Consider the following 10,650-nt stretch of genomic DNA (forward strand, 5'->3'; position numbering starts at 1 on the left):
TACTTTACCCTTCCGCAATGTCGCTCCCAAAGATATTGAGCAGAACCTGTGGCAATCCACTTAATATGGTTTTCTCTTCAGAGTAGGTTCCATTTACCATTACACTCTGTTATTGTCATCAGAGAGATAAACCAAGAACTTACCATCTTGAAGTATCAGGTGCTGCAGTTTAGAGTGTCCTTTGGTTTCAAATGGGGAACACTGAGTTCATTGCAGTGCTGAGGACATTACTTCTAGTGTCACATGTAATCTTCCTTATTGAAGATAAATTCATATCACTGATAAAGCACCTAGATTCCCACTGCTCATACATGAGTTATACTATAGATTTCTGGTGTGATTATGTATGCTGTAATGATTCTGAATGTATAATATGGAGAAATCAAGACTTTGTGGTACAGGATTTATAACTGCCATCAAATATGAACAAATCCTGTGAGATCAATTCCCAGAAGTCATTGTAGACTCAGAAAGTTCTCAAGTATAATAATAGCCAAAGGAATATTACTAATGTTACTAAATCATAACTAATAGCAAATATTGCAATTAGAATATGGTGACAACATTCTGTGATATTGTAAATAGATAGCAGGACTCACTTGATCAGATTTGTCTGACACGATCTCCCTCTGGTAAAAGCCATGTGGCAGGATCTGAAGAAGCATGATTTTACCAGATTGTGTCAGAAAAATCTAATCCAGTTCTTGGATTAGAACTAAATCACTGATATACAGTGGACTTGGATTTCAGCAAAGATTTACACATTGTTTTGCCTAGGAGGCTCATAATAAATAAACTGAGCAGTTGAGGGCTGGGACCTAAGGTGGTGAACTGGATTAGAAACTGGTGGAGAGTTAGATGACCGAGAGCAGTGGTAAATGGAGCTCACACTGAAGAAAGAATGGTGATGAACGGAGAGCTTCAAAATCAGCATTGAGGCTGGTTCAATTCAGAATCTTTGTGAATCCAGTACTTGAATGTAATTTGCTGAAATATCAAAAAGTATAATTCAAACAAATAAATAAATAAATACTTGATACCACAGAGGAGCTAAAAGAAAAAGGCTTTCCTTTTGCAGATGACAGAAAGATCTGCAGTAGAGTGGACACACCGGAGGGAGCAGACAGAATGTGAAGTGATCTAAGAAAGCTTGAGGATTGACTGACTGACTTCTAAGTTTTATTAATAGAAAATGCAGAGCTATGCATCTGAGATGCAGAAATCCAGGGGGCAGTACCTAATGAGGCTGAGATATTGATGACCACTGATCAGGAAAGAGAACTCAGAAGAGATTATCTCCTGGGATTTCAAGGAAGTGAAAGGGTGTGACAAAGTTGTGGCCAGAGCTGGAGGGATGCAGGCATATTTAGCACATTTAAAGGATTCTCTATTAAAAGGACTAACCTAATTGGTTTGGGGGGAGGGGGGAAGGAACAGAGTGAGTAGTTAACAGTTTATAAGCCCTTGCCACCAAGGCAAGGTGTGGATCTCCTTAGTCGACCCCTCAGGGGCAGAATGCCTTTTGCTTTCCCTTGTTTGGTTACTTTTGCCTGGGGAAAGGACGCTGGATTCTTTCACCTAGAAAGAACCTGAAGACCTTCTATATTATCAAGGAGGAATGGATTCACGTCCATTAACAGGGAGAATGAATGAGGAAAAGGAGAAGTTTCGGAGCATCTCTCAGGTGTGTTTACTGCTGGTCTAAAGTAAGATCTACATGGGATGAGAGGCGCAGGACAGTGCCAACCAGGTACGAGCAGGAGGACAAACAGGAAAGACTACAGGAGAGGTATGAGAACTGAAGACTTGATATTCATTTAAGTCACTGGGACTAAAATTTCTAGTCATTCTATAATGTGAAGAACCAATCAAAAACTTAAGATTGGAAAACAGAAGGAGCTAGGAGGTCCATATTTAAAAGCATTTAGCTGAATAACCATAGCTAGGAACTCTCTGGATTTGGCCCTGAGACTCTGGAATTCTGGAAGAATTACTGGGGCTCCGGGCCAACACGTAAACACTCCGGGTGCTTCTTCCTGCCTATGTAAACCTTGAAGAAGCCCGCAAGAGCCACGTGGGCAGGAGGGAGGAGGAACATTGGACCTATACCAGAAACGAGGGGCAGCATCTGTTTTTATTGTATTGGGACCTGTACTTTTCAATATATTTATAAATGATCTGGAAAGAAATACGACGAGTGAGGTAATCAAATTTGCAGATGACACAAAATTGTTCAGAGTAGTTAAATCACAAGCAGATTGTGATAAATTGCAGGAAGATCTTGTGAGACTGGAAAACTGGACATCCAAATGGCAGATGAAATTTAATGTGGATAAGTGCAAGGTGATGCATTTAGGGAAAAATAACCCATGCTATAATTACACAATGTTGGGTTCCATATTAGGTGCTACCACCCAAGAAAGAGATCTAGGCGTCATAGTGGATAACACATTGAAATCGTCGGTTCAGTGTGCTGCGGCAGTCAAAAAAGCAAACAGAATGTTGGGAATTATTAGAAAGGGAATGATGAATAAAACAGAAAATGTCATAATGCCTCTGTATCACTCCATGGTGAGACCGCACCTTGAATATTGTGTACAATTTTGGTCACCGCATCACAAAAAAGATATAGTTGTGATGGAGAAGGTACAGAGAAGGGCGACCAAAATGATAAAGGGGATGGAACAGCTCCGCTATGAGGAAAGGCTGAAGAGGTTAGGGCTGTTCAGCTTGGAAAAGAGACGGCTGAGGAGGGATATGATAGAGGTTAGAGATGTGAATCGTTTTCCATATCGTCTTAACGATAGAAATCGTGTGGCAGGGCAAGAAAATCGTGTTAGGCATGATTTTTTAGTTAAAAAATCGTTAAAAATCGTTTTTTCCGATTAGTGCGCACTAACTGGGAGTTAGTGCGCACTAACTGAAAATGATACAATTTGACACTTTTCAGGTCAGTTAAGGTCAGTTTAGGAATGAATATGTATTCCTATTGGCTGCCCTCTTATTTATTCATGTTACCAAGCTTCCCACTGACAGTATATGGGGGATGGGAAATGGAAACAGTTGGTAGCTTGACAAAACAAGTAATGTGATCAGTTAATGTCACTAGAACTTGTGCCCTAACCCTGATACCAGGGGTATTGTGATCTTCCTGCACACAGTGCCCTAACCCTGGCACCAGGGGTGTTGTGATCTTCCTGCACACAGTGCCCTATCCCTATTAATACCAGGAGTGTTGTGATCTTCCTGCACACAGTGCCCTAACCCTGGCACCAGGGGTGTTGTGATCTTCCTGCACACAGTGCCCTATCCCTATTAATACCAGGATTGTTGTGATCTTCCTGCACACAGTGCCCTAACCCTGGCACCAGGGGTGTTGTGATCTTCCTGCACACAGTGCCCTATCCCTATTAATACCAGGAGTGTTGTGATCTTCCTGCACACAGTGCCCTATCCCTAATACCAGGGGTGTTGTGATCTTCCTGCACGCAGTGCCCTATTCCTGATACCGGGGGTGTTGGGATCTTCTTGCACACATCCCGGTATCAGGGATAGGGCACTGCATGCAGGAAGATCACAACACTCCTGGTATCAGGAATAGGGCACTGTGTGCAGGAAGATCACAACACCCCTGGTATTAGGGATAGGGCACTGCGTGCAGGAAGATCACAACACTCCTGGTATTAATAGGGATAGGGCACTGCATGCAGGAAGATCACAACACCCCTGGTATCAGGGATAGGGCACTGTGTGCAGGAAGATCACAATACCCCGGAGGTGTGAGGGTCAGGCAGCTCCCCCCTGTCTGTGAAGCCAGCCTCTCACTAGTAATGCAGGGAGGGAGCTGTCTCAGACTTCACCATACTCCCCCCCCCCCCCACCCACACACCATTCACTAGCTGGGACATGGGGGAAGTCAGGAGTGAGGGTCAGGCAGCTCCCCCCTGTCTGTGAAGCCAGCCTCTCACTAGTAATGCAGGGAGGGAGCTGTCTCAGACTTCACCATCCTCCCCCCCCCTCCCCCACACACCATTCACTAGCTGGGACATGGGGGAAGTCAGGAGTGAGGGTCAGGCAGCTCCCCCCTGTCTGTGAAGCCAGCCTCTCACTAGTAATGCAGGGAGGGAGCTGTCTCAGACTTCACCATCCTCCCCCCCCCCCTCACCCACACACCATTCACTAGCTGGGACATGGAGGAAGTCAGGAGTGAGGGTCAGGCAGCTCCCCCCTGTCTGTGAAGCCAGCCTCTCACTAGTAATGCAGGGAGGGAGCTGTCTCAGACTTCACCATCCTCCCCCCCCCCCCCTCACCCACACACCATTCCCTAGCTGGGACATGGGGGAAGTCAGGAGTGAAGGTCAGGCAGCTCCCCCCTGTCTGTGAAGCCAGCCTCTCACTAGTAATGCAGGGAGGGAGCTGTCTCAGACTTCACCATCCTCCCCCCCCCCTCACCCACACGCCATTCACTAGCTGGGACATGGGGGAAGTCAGGAGTGAGGGTCAGGCAGCTCCCCCCTGTCTGTGAAGCCAGCCTCTCACTAGTAATGCAGGGAGGGAGCTGTCTCAGACTTCACCATCCTCTCCCCCCCCCCCCTCACCCACACACCATTCACTAGCTGGGACATGGGGAAAGTCAGGAGTGAGGGTCAGGCAGCTCCCCCCTGTCTGTGAAGCCAGCCTCTCACTAGTAATGCAGGGAGGGAGCTGTCTCAGACTTCACCATCCTCCCCCCCCCCTCCCCCACACACCATTCACTAGCTGGGACATGGGGGAAGTCAGGAGTGAGGGTCAGGCAGCTCCCCCCTGTCTGTGAAGCCAGCCTCTCACTAGTAATGCAGGGAGGGAGCTGTCTCAGACTTCACCATCCTCCCCCCCCTCACCCACACACCATTCACTAGCTGGGACATGGGGGAAGTCAGGAGTGAGGGTCAGGCAGCGCCCCCCTGTCTGTGAAGCCAGCCTCTCACTAGTAATGCCGGGAGGGAGCTGTCTCAGACTTCACCCTCCCCCCCCCCCCCTCACCCACACACCATTCACTAGCTGGGACATGGGGGAAGTCAGGAGTGAGGGTCAGGCAGCTCCCCCCCTGTCTGTGAAGCCAGCCTCTCACTAGTAATGCAGGGAGGGAGCTGTCTCAGACTTCACCATCCTCCCCCCCCCCTCACCCACACACCATTCACTAGCTGGGACATGGGGGAAGTCAGGAGTGAGGGTCAGGCAGCTCCCCCCTGTCTGTGAAGCCAGCCTCTCACTAGTAATGCAGGGAGGGAGCTGTCTCAGACTTCACCATCCTCCCCCCCCCCCTCACCCACACACCATTCACTAGCTGGGGCATGGGGGAAGTCAGGAGTGAGGGTCAGGCAGCTCCCCCCTGTCTGTGAAGCCAGCCTCTCACTAGTAATGCAGGGAGGGAGCTGTCTCAGACTTCACCATCCTCCCCCCCCCCCCCTCACCCACACACCATTCACTAGCTGGGACATGGGGGAAGTCAGGAGTGAGGGTCAGGCAGCTCCCCCCTGTCTGTGAAGCCAGCCTCTCACTAGTAATGCAGGGAGGGAGCTGTCTCAGACTGGTATCAGGGATAGGGCACTGAGTGCAGGAAGATCACAACACCCCTGGTATCAGGAATAGGGCACAGGTTCTAGTCATATTGACTGATCACATTACTTTTTTTGTCAACTACCAACAGTTTTCATTTCCCATCCCCTCAACCATCACTTCAGTTGGAACCTTGGTAACATCAATAGATAAGAGGGCAGCCAGCCAATAGGAATACATATTCATTCCTAACTGACCTTTACTGACCTGGATAGTGTCAATAATTTGTATCATTTTCTGTTAGTGTTCCTGAGTTTCCATTTCCATTTCCCATCCCCCCAACCATCACCTCAGTGGGAACCTGGTTAACATCAATAGATAAGAGGGCAGCCAGCCAATAGGAACACATATTCATTCCTAACTGACCTTTACTGTCCTGGAAAGTGTCAATTTGTATCATTTTCAGTTAGTGCGCACTAACTCGAGTTAGTGCGCACTAACTCCGAGTTAGTGCGCACTACGGAGTAGGCACTAACACGATTTAACGATTTTTAACGATAAATCGTTAGAATTTCTATTGTATCATGTTCTATAACGATTTAAGACGATATTAAAATTATCGGACGATAATTTTAATCGTTAAAAAACGATTCACATCCCTAATAGAGGTGTTTAAAATCATGAGAGGTCTAGAACAGGTAAATGTGAATCGGTTCTTTACTCTTTCAGATAATAGAAGGACTAGTGGGCACTCCATGAATTTAGAATGTGGCACATTTAAAACCAATCGGAGAAAGTTCTTTTTCACTCAATGCACAATTAAACTCTGGAATTTGTTGCCAGGGGATGTGGTTAGTGCAGTTAGTGTAACTGGGTTTAAAAAAGGATTGGATACGTTCTTGGAGGAGATGTCCATTACCTGCTATTAATTAAGTTGACTTAGAAAATAGCCACTGCTATTACTAGCAAAAGTAACATGGGATAAACTTAGTTTTTGGGAACTTGCCGGGGTCTTATGGCCTGGATTTTCCACTGTTGGAGACAGGATGCTGGGCTTGATGGACCCTTGGTCTGACCCAGTATGGCATGTTCTTCTGTTCTTATGGCTCCCCCATTTAGCAGCCCTGTAGCAGGGTTGCCACAGACTCCATTCTATGGCAGCCTGAGAAAAGGAGACCTGCAGCAGGGCCACTGTGGACTTCTTCCTGTGTCGACACAAGGAGGAGACCAGGGCCCTGATTGAGTGGGTATGTGAGAACCAGAAAGCATGTGAGTGTGACAGCCTTTATGTGTGTATGAGAGAGAAATACAGCACGTGAAAGTGTGTGTGTGTGTGTGTGTGTGTGTGTGAGACAGTGTGTGAGAGCCTATGTGTGTGAGAGATGGAGACAGCCTATTAGAGTGAGAGCCTGTGTGTGTGTGTGTGTGTGTGTGTGTGAGAGTGAGAGCCCATGTCTGAGATGGAGAAAGCATGTGAGAGTGTGAGCCTATTAGTGAGATAGAGAAAGCATGAGAGCATGTGCATGTTTGTGTGTGTGTGTGTGTGTGTGTGATGGAGATAAGATGTGAAAATGAGAGCGAGAGACTGCGTGTGTGTGAAAGAAAAAAACATGTCAAAGTGAGAGCCTGTGTGTGTGTGTGAAATGGACAGCATGTAAAAATGCAAGCCTGTGTGTGTGGGTATGTGTGATGTGTGTGTGTGTGTGTGAGATGGAGACAGTGTTGAGAGTGAGAGACTTTGTATGTGTTTCAGGGAGGAAGGTATGAAGGGAAGAAGAAGACAAGAGGATAGAGAAGAAACAGAAAGAAATAAAAGAGACACTAGAAAAGGAATTGAGAAAAGAACTGGAAGGGGAACATTTAAAACAGAAACTGGGACCAACAAATTAGAAAAATAAGATCAGACAACAAAAGTAAAAAAAAACAACCCCAAAACATTTTATTTTGATTTTTTAGAGATTGGCATATGCTGTCTTTCGGAATGTGCATTATATATTTTTATTTTACTCTTTCTTCAGTCTTCCACCGTTCAGAGTCTGGTTTATAAGACTTTCCATTTCAGTTTTCGTTGCATATTTCTATTTTTAACTTGTAGTCCCTTATTCTCAATTAGGTAAGAATCACTCTGTACACTGCATATGTGAGTGAGGTGCAGTATTTCTGTTAGTGTGTAGTTTCTCTGTGGAGATTTGTAAGATTGCTGCTGTTTGAGTCCTGAGATTTTTTACTGATATGGTATGGTTTGGCAAAGTTCTAGGTGTCTTTCTTTTGTTTGCTACTTCACAAAGTGTTTGACAGTGGAGGGTGTTTGGTTTGCTGTTCCTGAGGTGAGTGTGTGTGTGGAAGAGGGGGAGAACTGAGTGAGTGTGCATATACGTGAGAGTTTGGGGATTATTGAAAGGAATGAGAGTGAGTGAGTTGTGTGTGTGTGAAAGAAAATATGAAATGAACATGCAAGTGTGTTAGTGTGTGTGTATGTGAGAAAGCTTGTGTGCATGCTGCTCCTAGTGTGTGCATGCCTCCTCCCCGCGAACCTGCAACAATCTCAGGGTGATTAGTAATCAAAAGTACCCCGGTATGTGGATAACTCAAAAGTTATTTGAATAAATGAAGATTTGGGCGATTATCTGGCTAGATTCTAGCTGGCTTGAATTTAGCCGGATAGTTAGGGGCGTTCCAGGAGCATACAGTAATTGGCAAGAGTTAAGGGAGCTAGTTAGGCTAATCAGCTAACTCAGATATTCAGAATTAGCTGGATAACTTAGCCGGTTAAGTCTGGTTGGGCCAAAGAGTTCTCCTAAAGTTAGCCAGATAGGTTTATCTGGCTAACTTTGCTATCCGGACAGTGACTGAATATGGGCCTCTAAATTATTAAAGAAATTGGCTTTAATATCTAAAGACATTTGCTGGAAATTTGAGGTCACAAATTTATTGAGGAATTAACATGTAAATCAATTGGACACTAACATCAGGATCTATAAAGGATTTTTCATCCATTTCCATCAATTATCAGTAAAAATGAGTTGGAAACCAGACCAGCTTCCAGTGTGATTAATACTGCTGTTTATCTTCCTGAGATCATTAGTGTTATTACCCATAGACTTAAAGGGTTATTAAGAGTTAAATAATGCATCAGGACCTAGAAGTTAAATCTTCCCTCCAGCTCAAGGAATTCTGGACACTCAGACATATTTATTGGAACTGACATATTTATTGGAACTGAGTAGTTAAAATCCAGTTTGATGCTTGTGCCCCTGAATCCCTATCTGGCACTATCTGCCCAGGGGGTTAAACAGGTTTTCCATTGCCCAAGAGCCCTAGGAAGAAGAAAACATATTTTGGATTGTTTTGACTGTTCTGCTGAGTTTTGGAATGAAATCGATGTGCTTTGGCGAACTGCAACAGTATTGCAAAATGGCTGCCATTGGGACATCTTAGACTACAAAGCGTGCAAATTCAGCTGTGAAGAATGTTCTACTGTGTATGTCAGAGTGACATCCAGAAACATCATCGCTGGCTGACCAATCAGAATTGTCATTGCCAGATGCCAGATCATCATATAGCCCATGTTTGTGACATTGGCCCCCAAGGTTGTAAAAAAAATTAAGAGCTGGGTGTGGCTCAAATAGAGCTAGAGAGAAGTGTGGTGAACTGTGGGAGTCCCGTTCTGCTGCTAGAAAGACCTTTTCTAGAAAAATCAAATTATTTTATTCCATCATGGTTCCCTCATAGAGATCACTATTGCTGAAGATGAGTGAGATTTCTGTGCAGCAAGGCTGATTCGAGGAGGATGATGCCATCAGGTACTACATTCTGAAGGTCTCATTGCCATCACGTGTGCTGCTGAAATGTTGCCTGCAGGTGTGGCTTGTGAGAACCGGTTGGAAAATCTGAACACCAATCATGTTTGAGGAAGAGTGTTGCCAAATGGGACAGTGTTGGTTATCATTCATCCTACAATGCGAGGGCTGTCAATCCACATTGTTTATAAATGAGAGCTCCTATCAGGCATCTCCTGCCCTGGGGCTTCCAGCAACTCGTGAACTTTCTACCCCGGCTGGGGAAGCCAGATTAGTGCTGTTGAGTAACACAGGCCAGCTCTCTGTGTCATCGGGAAGCGATAGTGTTCTTAGCAAAATTGAAGAAGAGCCTACCAGCTCCAAAGAATTAGTTGTCATCGCTGCTGTCGGAGTGGTTGCGCCATCATTCCCCCCATAGTATTTGAGTTACTCGTACCTTTGGAGCCGGAACCGGAGTGAACCTTTCCTATGGAAACTGAAGGGGTCCTGACTGCTGTTAATAGTCCAGTTATTGAGCCCAAGTTCTGCCTTGCTGATGTTGTGATGGATTTGTCTCAAAGTAATTGTCCAGGAATTGCCCACTGTTACTCATATCAGATGTTGCTAAGGGACGTCTTACAGAACAAATCATCACCAGCATCTCTGTGGTCATGCCGACTGAAAGAATCTTCTTTAGGTGGTTTCCCTTTACTTTGCCCTCCTACTAGGGACAGAGGACTGGCAACCTCCACATACCCTGCTTTGGTGTCTCAGTTGGTGGACAGTATATCAGGCTGGACTTGGGCTCCTCTGATGGAATCGTAGTAGGATCCACCTCCTTCCAATGATGGGAGCAGGCCCCACTAAATACAACATAGGCTGGGCAGGACCAGAGCTGAACCGTTTGGTGGAAATGTAATTATTCACTATCCACAATTTATGAGTCTTTAACAGCTAATTTTCCCCAGGCAGCCTCCCAGACCTCTTGGATACAATTTTCACAATACGCCCATGCTTCAGATAGGCTAATCACCAAGGCCACAGTTATTGCAGATGAAACCTTCTTGCGTGTCCTGCAGTGATTCTCTATTGCATGGGTACTTTCTTGCGATGCCTAGACTTCAACTGTACTACCACTTCCCTTTCTGATCTGGCAGTCCCACTAGACCTTATCACCTCCTTAGGGTGCTCTCCTGTAGTGGATACACTTCTGTTAAGTCCTAATATAGCTCGATTTTGACCCACTGAACAACTCATTGCTGCTCTGGGTACCCATTGGGGTAGGCTGCACCTCCTCCTCTCCTTATCTCTCTCTTACCTGGATTTCTGCAGA

This window comes from Rhinatrema bivittatum, chromosome 1 (genome assembly GCF_901001135.1).
Source record: "Rhinatrema bivittatum chromosome 1, aRhiBiv1.1, whole genome shotgun sequence".
NCBI classification, from domain to species: domain Eukaryota; kingdom Metazoa; phylum Chordata; class Amphibia; order Gymnophiona; family Rhinatrematidae; genus Rhinatrema; species Rhinatrema bivittatum.